Source organism: Pteronotus mesoamericanus, unplaced genomic scaffold (assembly GCF_021234165.1).
Source record: "Pteronotus mesoamericanus isolate MK-2021 breed Mesoamerican mustached bat unplaced genomic scaffold, CSHL_Meso_final contig_50, whole genome shotgun sequence".
NCBI lineage: Eukaryota > Metazoa > Chordata > Mammalia > Chiroptera > Mormoopidae > Pteronotus > Pteronotus mesoamericanus.
Window position 1 is genome coordinate 33,606,413 of NW_026555186.1, and position 10,921 is coordinate 33,617,333.

The window sequence follows — 10,921 nt, forward strand, 5'->3', positions numbered from 1 at the left end:
TCTTAGGTCAATTGCTATAACCATATAGATTAACCTGACAATTTTCGTCCTTGAGAAATCAATGCTGATTTTTATGAAGTCTTTTACTCTATATGTAAAATATAATTAAAATTAATTTTTGCTCATTTTCAATGTATTTTTAAGGTGTGCACACCTATAATTTGTAGTTTTTATGGACTGAAACTGGAAATGTGACTTTCATTGAGGATTGAACTAGAACCCTGTAAAGAGTATGGAGGACATGTGCACCACATGGAAAAAACATTGATTAAAATTCAAATTGTACCTTTCAAGTGTCTCCAATATCTCAACGTGGTTTTATTTTTCTAACATAGAAGAGTCAAATCACTGGTATTAGGTATCTTAGCCTAGATTTAATATCCTGCAGTACCAAGAATCTTTTTTTGTTTGTTTGTTTTCTTTTTCTACTTCTGACGTTAGTGTTCTCCTCATCTCTCCACCGCCGCCCTCACCCCATTTATCCTCCCCTTCCTGCTCAGCCTCCCCAACCAGAAAAAGAAAATAAGACTTATGTCATGTGAAAATAGGCCGAACTATGTAGAAATCAACAAAAGCATAAAGAATTACAATCTAAATAATAGAGCAAAAGTCAAAGAGAAGAGAATGAAGTTATAAGAGCCTCTTTCTTTATATAAATGCATATCACTGATTTCATAATTGATGGTATTGCCTGTGTTGCTTTCTTTTTCAGGACCATTTTCATTATTCTAGTTGGTAAAATTCAGAGACACACTACATGAAGAAACCTGAGCCTGGTGTCACACGATCTAGGTCTCAGCCTGGAGCCACCATTTACTTAAACTGTGTCTAGTCACTTAATCTTGTGGTGCTTCAATTTATTGAGTTACAAAATGGGGATAATTATAATAATTGCTTCATAGACTTATTGTGAGGTTTTAATAAGGCTATGAATGTAAAGCAAAATGTCTGAGACACCTTAAGTTTGCCGTACACATTATAATTATTAGTACTGTTATTTTCATTATTATTACGCTGTAGTGTATTGCATTAGGAAATACTCTACAGTGCTCCTCTAGTTGGCATTACAACTTCAGATCTTTTTCACCTTAACATCCTTCTACACCAATGGTTCTCGAACTTTTGCCTGCATCAAAATCAACGAGACAGCTTGTTAAAAAACACAGATTTCTGGGCTTCATTCCCAGAGTTTCTGATTCAAACGTCTGAGAGAGGCTCAAGACTAAGCATATCTAACAGGTTTTCAAGAGCTAATGATGCTGCCAATAAAGGATTATACTTTGAGTACCAATGTTCTGTAATCAAGGTTGGCAAACTTTTTCTATAGAGCATCAGGTGGTAAATATTTCAATATGTAGACAAATATGTAGATAAATGAGCATGCCTCTTCTGGTTAAAGTTTGTTTATGGACTCTGATATTTGAAACTCATGTAATTTCTATGTCATAAAATATGATATATATGTATATATTAATCACTTAAAGATATGAAAGTTTTTCTTAGTTTGTGGGTCATATAGAAATAGGTTTGGGGCCATTTTGGCTTATGAGTCATAGTGTATCATTCTCTGTGCGATGGAGACCCAAGTGCTCTTTACCTGCCCAGTCTGAGATATGGTCATCTACCTTCCTCCCTGACTAAGCGTGAGCCTAGTAGTTTGCTCACTACCAACTGGAGTCTCACTAGCAAATTGGCTGAATAACTGGTGAGCCAGCCCGTTTACTACTATCATTCTTAAAATGTGCTGGTCCTATTGTTCTAGCTCATTAGCTGCAATGTCATCCTCTCTTAGAGAAAATACTTTGGAATACACAGAGGAATCTGTTGTCTCACTAGCATTGTGTCGTCTTCTTCTTGTGGAAATTCTACAGTTCTGGCAAATTTCCTCTGGAAACCTTAATTTCCTTTAGTTTCAGTAGCCCTGTTATTTGGGTAGTTTTGGCCAATCGGAGCTTCTGATTTCTCCTGGTTATCATAATCATTGATTGAGGAACAAGAGCAAGATCTCATTTAGGCCAATGAAGGGATTTTGCTGGAGAATTATGAAAAAAAAGTTTTCCCTGCTCTTCATCAGAAATTCAGGAAGCGACTCTTTCTTTTGCTGTGGATTGTATGTTGAGTGGGAAAATTCTGAAATTGCCGTAGCCATTAATGTTATGATGAAAGAAATAATGGTGAGGCAAAAGAAAAAAATATAGAAGACAGAGATGGGAAAAGTACATATAAACAACCAGAGTCCTATTCACAGTTCTAGATCACAGTTTTGGACCAAGCCACACCTGAATCTATTGGATTACTCAAGACTATTTAGTTATTTGAGTCACTATAGTCCCTTTTTAACTGTAAAAAGATTGAGGGTAATATTTCTTCTTTTTAATTTTTATTTTTCAATTACAGTTTATACTCAATATTATTTTGTATTAGCTTCAGATGTACAACATAGTGTTAGAAAAATCATGTACTTAATAAAGTGGCTCCTTTGAAATTTTAAGTACCTACTTGAACTATATATAGTTATTATAATATATCAACTATATTCCCTATGCTGTGATTTACATTTCTGTGACTATTCTATAACTACCAATTTGTATTTCTTAATCCCTTCCCCTTTTTCGGCCAGCCCCGCGATGCCCCTCTCCTCTGCCAATTGTCAGTCTGTTCTCCGTATCTATGAGTCTGTTTCTATTTTGTTTGTTTATTTTGTTCTTTAGATGCCACGTGTAAGTGCAAAAATATGGTATATTTTTCCTCTTGCCTGAACCTGAAATCATCCTAACAAATGGAGTAAGTGTAACCTAGAATAAGCTCAATGGAAAAGAAAGCTAGAGAAGGATCAGGAAGCTTATAGTCTTTTTCAGATTGACCAATTATTAACTACAGCTCGGAAATACTCTAAGCCCTCAGGTCAAACGAGAGGAATGGATTATATTAGTGGTTTCCAAACATTTTCTTAGAGTGAAGCCCTTTATTCGAATGCAGTCTCAGGAAGAATCCAAAATATTGCTACCTAAATGGGAGCCTAAAGTGCTGAGCATTTTCTCCCTTCTGGCGTTTGAGAAACTTTAAGGATCAGGATCACAATTTGAAGACAACTAGGGGTAGTGATCTGGAGTCTGACTGGAGAAGAGAGGTTTGGTATTCTGCAGACCTGGGTTTCCACCCAGATTCTGCCACATTCACTTTATGTGATCATGGATGAGTTATCAAACTTCTGTAAGCATTATTTTTCTCATTTGTAAGTTAAAAAACAACAGCACCTATCTCATTGGTGGTTTCCATGATCAGGAACTAGTGCATAAGAAGTCACTAGCTCTGTGAGTGCTCAAATGCTAACTGTGATTAAGTTTCTTTATCAAATTCTTTGACTTAAGTAGCCATCAAAAAACTTCATATTTTTTCCTCCCCTCCTTGTTTCCTTACAGAATGTACTTCAATTAGTTGTTATATCCAAGAGTGAGGGATAAAAGCACAAGTAATTAAGCCATTGCTATGATCTGAATGATCACAAATTTAATAAAATGGTTTCTGCCAGTCTGTAACATCAAAAGGCTATTTGGAGGAGTAGATGGTCTGTCAAGGCAAGCTGGCAGGAATTATAAGCATCTTTTGATTTCCTTTCATATGTTGTTTCTCATGGAAAGACGACCTATGACTTATCTAGAAACATCTGGATACTTTGAGGGATCTCACAAGAAATCTTTATTAAAGGACTTGAATATATATAAAGAGCTTGAGAAATAAGAAGTATAATTATGGCTATTCATAAGTAGAGTAGATGCCACGTAAGCCATGTCTGGTGGAGTTTTCCACCCCTGAGGTGTTGCCTGGCTCATCAAGTTGTCCCAGTCCTAGTTAGAAGTTGGGGAAGATTCAGCCAGCCACCTGCCCTGGAGAGTGTTATTAGGAGGAGCCCTTGACAATAACCCCTCTCTGATTCCCTAGTAGATATAAAATACTATTATTTTATTTTATAGTGAGAGTCTCTGGATAACTTGCATGTACTTGAACCCTGGTCTGTCCCCCAAAAAGAGTCAGCCAGGTATAGTATTTTAATTTCAAACAAAAGAACTAAAATTCAGCTAATTGAAGCAGGAAAAAAATATTAAAAGAAAGAAGAAAAGAAGAGCAAGTTTTTCGCGAGTTCTCGTGGTTTTGTCATCAGAATGCTGCCATTAATGCATCTTTACTTCATTTACTTCAAGCTTCACTGTCTCTCCAACCCAGATTCAGATACCTGCGGGGAAATCTGATTGTCTGCATCTGCCAAGTGTCACCACACCTGGAAAAATCAGCCCCATGTGGGGTTTTTCCTTGTGAAGTGCAAAAATAAGCTGTGTTGGCATTCCAAAAGAGTCTCGATCAGGAAACTTGTGCCAGACACATTGCTCAGACACACGAGATCTCCATGAAAGTGCCAGAGTTGAAGGCAAAGATCTAACTTCCACAGAAGCAAGAAGCCTATTTCAATCAGCCGGAGTTTTTTTTCCTCCCCACTAAGGAAAGTAAGTATTGAACATACATTTATATTTTGATGCCAGGCCACACCATAAATTCCTCAAAAGTGCTCAGTCATTATGCTTTCCCTGCCCCTTCGATGGAGTCTGGTAGGTACTAAAGAAGTGGCATGCCTGGGAAGTGGAAATTAAATCCTGGAGTTTTTCACTCAATAAACTATGCTTATCAATAATCCTAAAACAAATAAAGTAAGCCTCATTGACACATCTATTCCTTATCCAGTTGTTAATACTTAGGCATCCTTTTGATATGCTGAAAACTCTTAGTAAATAAGATAGAATAAATCATTAGGTAAGAAAGAAGATTGCATTCATTAGCCAAAGATCCCGTATAATATACCTCTTCAACATGCTATCCATTAACCTGGTTTCAGTAATTAACAGGGTTATAGAACAGCATTTTTAAATGTCTAAAGCCATACATAACTACTACTAAATCATTTATGTAGAGATTTTCTTGCTAAGACTTGCCAAATGCTTCATTTCTTTTCAAAAGCCTCAGAGTATACATAATTGAATGGTGTAATACATTCCAAATTCTCTAGTATTTTATATGTGAAATGGATGGAGACATATTTGTTATTAATGTCATAAACTAGAAATTCAGGAAAACTTATAAAGTGGATATCTTTATGCCATATAATACCAGATAGATACATTTCATTTCACTTAAGATAGAGGAGAATTAAGTTTTTTCACCCAGAAAATAAACTCATTTAGATGGCACTAATTTTACATTCAACGCAAGACATTTATTTCTAAAACTTGGACCACTCAGTCTGTTGTGTATTTAAAACATTCATTGACTAGTATATACATTTTAAGTTTATTATCTTTTGCCTTTACAGAAAACCCTTGGCAGACCATTCTTTAGCATATACGTTGGAGATAACTAAGTCTGTTTCTTGTCAGTTCTAAATTTAAATGATTTACTTTTCTTGATGGTTGAAGTGCTTGAAGTCAGGGCATTAGGGGGTAAATTCAGTCCATTTGTGCCTCTTCAAAGAATTAAGAATTTACATGATGGATGAAAGTTTACTAAATACTGTTCACATTCTGGATTTCCAAAGACAAATAAGGAGTGACCACCCTTAAATACTTTAAATTCATATGAAACATCTAGCTTGAGAAATCAAGTATGGGAGAAAGTAGGAAAAAGGAAAGATAGAGCAACAGATTTGGGGATAAAGTGATAAAGACATTTCATATTCTCATGGGAATGAAACAAAGAGGAAATATCAACAAAGCAAGTTGCAACAAGGGACTGATGGTCTGGAAAAAAAAATCCAGCATGAAAAAGAAGTAGAGTGTAAAATTCAAATGAACACACTTGCCATTTATTGTCATGTATGTTTACCATAAAAACACAGACTTAAAAAATAACAGGAAAGAAAAATCAGTTATTTGTATTGCCTAGAGAAAGCCATTGTTAGCATGTTGGTATGTATTTTTTATGTATTTTTATATTTCTTTTTCTATAAATGTGTGTGTGTGCACATGTGCTTGTACATATGCAGGATTTTTTAAACTAAGAGATCACATTGCGTAAAGTGTTTTGTAACCTGATTTCATCACTTATAATAGACTGTGTGCATCCTTCCATGCTGATACTTCAATACACATTTAATGGTTGCATAAATATCCCGTTTTGTAGAATAAAGAAATAAATGAATTCTGTTAAAATTTTCTATAAATTGATCCCACACATCTTCCATTATTAAAATGGAGCTATAGCCCCACTGTGCCCTGAATGAGGAAAGAACCTGGCAGCAAAGGGACAGTAAATAGACCACTGTGTTGCTCAGTTTGAATGTTCTACAGCACGCCCCGGCCTTGGCTCCCTCTTCAAGTTTCTGTGTCTGCCGCTGGTCCCTCTCATGTCTCAGTGGCCTTATTTACTTTGCCCAACCATGGGAGTAGCTCTGTTTTGCCCAGTGTCCTGCAATGTTTAATAGAACTGGGTTCAAATCTGCTGCTTCACAGCTGGTTCCCTCACCTCAGGCAGGCAGGTACTTCACTGAAAATCCCTCTTGGTGAGGGAAGGAATGATTTCAAATGCATCGTGCCCTACCCTGTTAAAGGTTGGCAAGTCAGGAATGTTCAGCTTTTTAAAGGTATAGTGTCAGTTTGCAGGTAGAGGTAGACTAGGGAAGTATTTCTAAGTGCTCTTGAAATAATCAGAAGTAAGCAGCCACGTCTTTTGCCTACATGTGCCTCTTTCCCCGAACACAACCCTGTTCTTGTCAACCTAAGTACAAACTCAGGATATCCATGTAACTTAAGTATGTGTGTGATGTAAATTAACCTTAGTGGACACCGATGTGATTTGTCATGCTGTTCTTTTAAATGTATCATTTCTGAAGTGGAAAAATGTAATTTCCAATGACAGGCTATAGTTAAATATATTGTATTCTATAGTGGAACACTTTCCAGTTATTTAAAAATGTTATAATAGCAAAAAATCTATAATTTATGTAAAGATATTCATGAAATATTGTTAAAGGGGGAGGATAAAAATAGCATGCACTACTTTATCCCATTTTGTAAAAATAAATTAGTGTTTTTCTTTTGTATGTATGGCTATCTTTACATGAACAGTTAATGATGGTTATTTGGACTGAAAGGGTGCACATCACCATCCCTCAAACACAAGGCTTGTTACTCAGAAGTCAATAGTCTCTTGGAAAGGAAAAATAAATAATGGAAAATAGAGGCATCTCCTGCTTGTGACTTGTACTGTACTGGGTGAGCAGGGGTAAGCACAGTTACAATAGCATATTGCCTAGGATCATGTTGAATAAAAACATATGGAAGGCAGAGATTTGGGGGAAATAATAAACAATTAAACACCCAGAAGTATTTTTTTCTATATATTTTTTTCTTCTCTTTTTTCAAGTTAATGTGGGTATTTCCCTTTGCATGGTGTTAGCCAATGGGTGAGCTGATTCTTGCTGATGTTCGTAGACGGGCGGGGGGTGGGGATCTCAAGATTAGGTAAAGAAAGGAGTAACAAGCACATGCTCCCTGAATGTTTCCTGCTGAAGGAACCACTGTTGTAGTCACAGAATGTCTCCCATAACTCTTCAAAGGCTGTAAGGAGCTCTCACATAAGTTCTGGCAAGGTGAATTCCTGGGAATAAGGTAGACTTTCCAACCACACTGGGATTTCCAAGGAACTGTCTGGAAAAAACAAGTGAATCTTCACTTTCTGAGAGCACTTTGGCCAACCCAGATCTGAGGCAGATGAGACTTGCCCCAAAGTTCTGTATCTATGATGCAGATTGCAGCTCCCTGTCACCACTCTGGGTGTGTAAGGAGAGCTGAGTTACCTTTCTTAGGCTTTCTGGTCCTCACTTCTATTTTCTCATGGAGCTGTTGGCATTTGTGCCATAGCTGCAACTATGTGTATACTTTGTGGAAGGAAGAAGTGACAAGAGGAAACATAAGAAGGAAGGAGGGAAGGAAGGAAGGAAGGAAGGAAGGAAGGAAGGAAGGAAGGAAGGAAGGAAGGAAGGAAGGAAGGAAAGAAGTGAGAATAGGAAATGTAACATGGACTACACCTAAATTATGTGGACAGAAATACTAAATAGGATGTACTCAGTAATATTTGTTTCCTTTAAGAGAAAATTAAATATAACAATGGAGTTATTTCAGTTTAAAATCTCAACAAGTTTATTTTTTGAGAGCCAGTTTCTCTAGATTTTCATGACTCATTAAAATATGACAAATTTGGATGGAGCAGAAAAAGTCCCCGTGGAATAGATTAGAATGTTAATATGCTTAAATAGAAAACTTTTGTAGAATTTATAATACATGACTCAAAGACTATAAAGTTTGCTGATCATACTAGCATCAGCTCACCAATACCTTCCAATGACCATTTTTTTTTTTTTTCCTAATTTTTTGGTAACTCCATTGGGTGTGATATTCAGAGTGTTCAAGATCATCTATCATTTAGTTGGACTTCACAGCCCCTCTACTTCCTGGCTGAGTTATTTATGTAACATTATTCCACATGGGAAAGCCCAGCTGTTAAAGTTTTAGGATCAGGAATAAGAACACATTTTTATTAGATCTTTCATCTTGTCTACAGTGTGTTTTTCTTGGTTTAAATAATGATAACAGCATGCTGGCTCCTCCACCATAACTCACTCCCTGTGTCTTTGGAGGAGAGAATGCCCTTGTTGTATTCCTGGGGTTCCAGAATGGGGCTTATATCAAACTAAGTATGAAATCAGCGTGTGGGATTGTGTAATCCCACGGGTGAGTTTGAACTCATACAACTGGGGTAGGCACTGCAAAAATAAAAATGGTAAAATGAAGTTGCAGATTGGTGGGAGCAAGAGAGGCATATGAGAGAGGAGATTGAGTGCAGGGGATTAGAAAATTTTGATCACAGTAGGAAAGTTGTACCATTTACAAAAATAGGGAAACATAGAAGAGGCGTGTTTAGAACAGAAGATGAATTTTGTTTGGAATAGATTAAATTTGAGGTGCTGGGAGGAAATCCAGGTGGAAGGGTCTTGGAGGTCATGATGACCTTCTAACATGTCAACTTGGTCATGTCTACATTTCCTAGAATTTCTTTCCCTATAAGATCTGGTTAGAGTGGGCTACAGGAGAATCTTGTGTGAAATTTGGAGGGCGGAAGTGAAGCAACAGCCATTTTGTCAGCTCACACCTGTTGTCACAGATGTGCTGCATTTTTAGCCCTGAGGCAACTGCTGGGCCTACAGCTACTCTTTTTTCTCCTTCAGCGTCTCAGACTCCTGGGCCAGATGTATACGTTTACCTCCAAGGTGAGAGCTCTGGTCTTTTTCTTCAGGATATCCGGAGCACCAAAATGAGAGCATTAAGATTTGATACAGGGTTTTAATACATCCTGAAGCTTCTAGTCTTCCCTTCCCTGTGGGTCTCAGGTCTAATACTCAACACAAAGATAGAAAACAGCCTTAGAGAAATTATTAAACCTGCTTCAGTTGTGCCTGTGAATCTTTTGCATGAGTCTGCTGGCCTTTTCTTTGGCTGAAAGCACTGCATGATTTGGCTGGTTTTTCTATCCACTTTACACCATTCTTTGTCTCACTTAGAATATTCTTTATGCTAGTCTCCTATAAATTTCGTGACCATTTCAAGTCCCAAGCTCTTTGAATATGCTGTTCTTTCTACCTCTAAGTTCATGCTTTTGGTCTGTAGGTCAGCTTATCCATCTCCAACTGGCCTTGTCTGACCGCTCAATTTAAATAATACTGTTATTTTCAGAGGTCGGGTATGCTTATCTAGCTAACTTTTTGGTTAGTAGGACTTCATTAGAATACAGGTTCTACGACAGCAGCTGTTACCAGTCTTGCTTCTCCTTGTACACCCTGACTCAAGCACTGTCTGACACACAGTTCTCACATTTTTCTAGGAATAGAAATGGATATGAAAAACTACCTTGTGAAGCAGAAATGCCAAGGAACTAATTTCACATTTCTGAGCACAAAAATTATCCTGACTTCTACCACCATTTCTGTTCTTCATGGTAGCTCAAACTAATTAATAATTCAGGAACCATCTCAATAGTTTCCTATGTCCAATTTCTAAGTGTTAGCAGATTCTACTACATGTCTTTGAAAAGATGCTTGATAATACTTAATAAAAACTCAACTAATATTGGAGTTGCCAGAGTACAGATGCTATTTTACGTGATGGGCTTTGATTTAGAGCTAAGAACAGTAACTCATTAACAGAAATCTGAATGAGGCTTAGTTTATTCATAGAACTAAATTTTCAAAACACTCATCCAACTGTATTACCTGATATTTTGTGTTTTACAGCTATTTTCTTATTGTAAATTTCTTAAACATGTAAGCCCAAGTACTCTCATTTTCCAAGAATTAAGAGAGATTCCAGTTGTGAATACAAAACATTAGGTAAAAAGCAGCAAAGAATATTTATTTTTATTAAATGAAACCAAAAAGAAAGTATTATCTTCTTTTCCAGGAGCCCTAATAAAGTAATACTGAGAGTATTCTAACTTCCTAACTTTTAATTTCCAAGGTCAAATCTTATGGTGTTACTTGGAGCCTACAGATAATGTCTTTAATGCTTCAGTACTGCGTATGTGCCTTTTTTGATGCTAGCCTTCTTGAAATCCTTCAAGCTGTAAACATTTTAATTTAGTTTAGTACCTCTGTACATTTTTTTCCAACCTTTAGCTTAGACATAGTACTTGATCATAAATGTTAAAGTGGCTCATAAATTATACATTTTTTGAAAATTTGGGCACAAATCCTCAATCACTACACATTTGCTCATAGGCCACTTCCTTTGCTAAAGCAAACTTGATCACTAGTGGTGTCTGGGTATTTTGCAGTTCCTGAGTGTTCTCATACTGCACAAAGTGTGTTTAGTGACTACCCTTA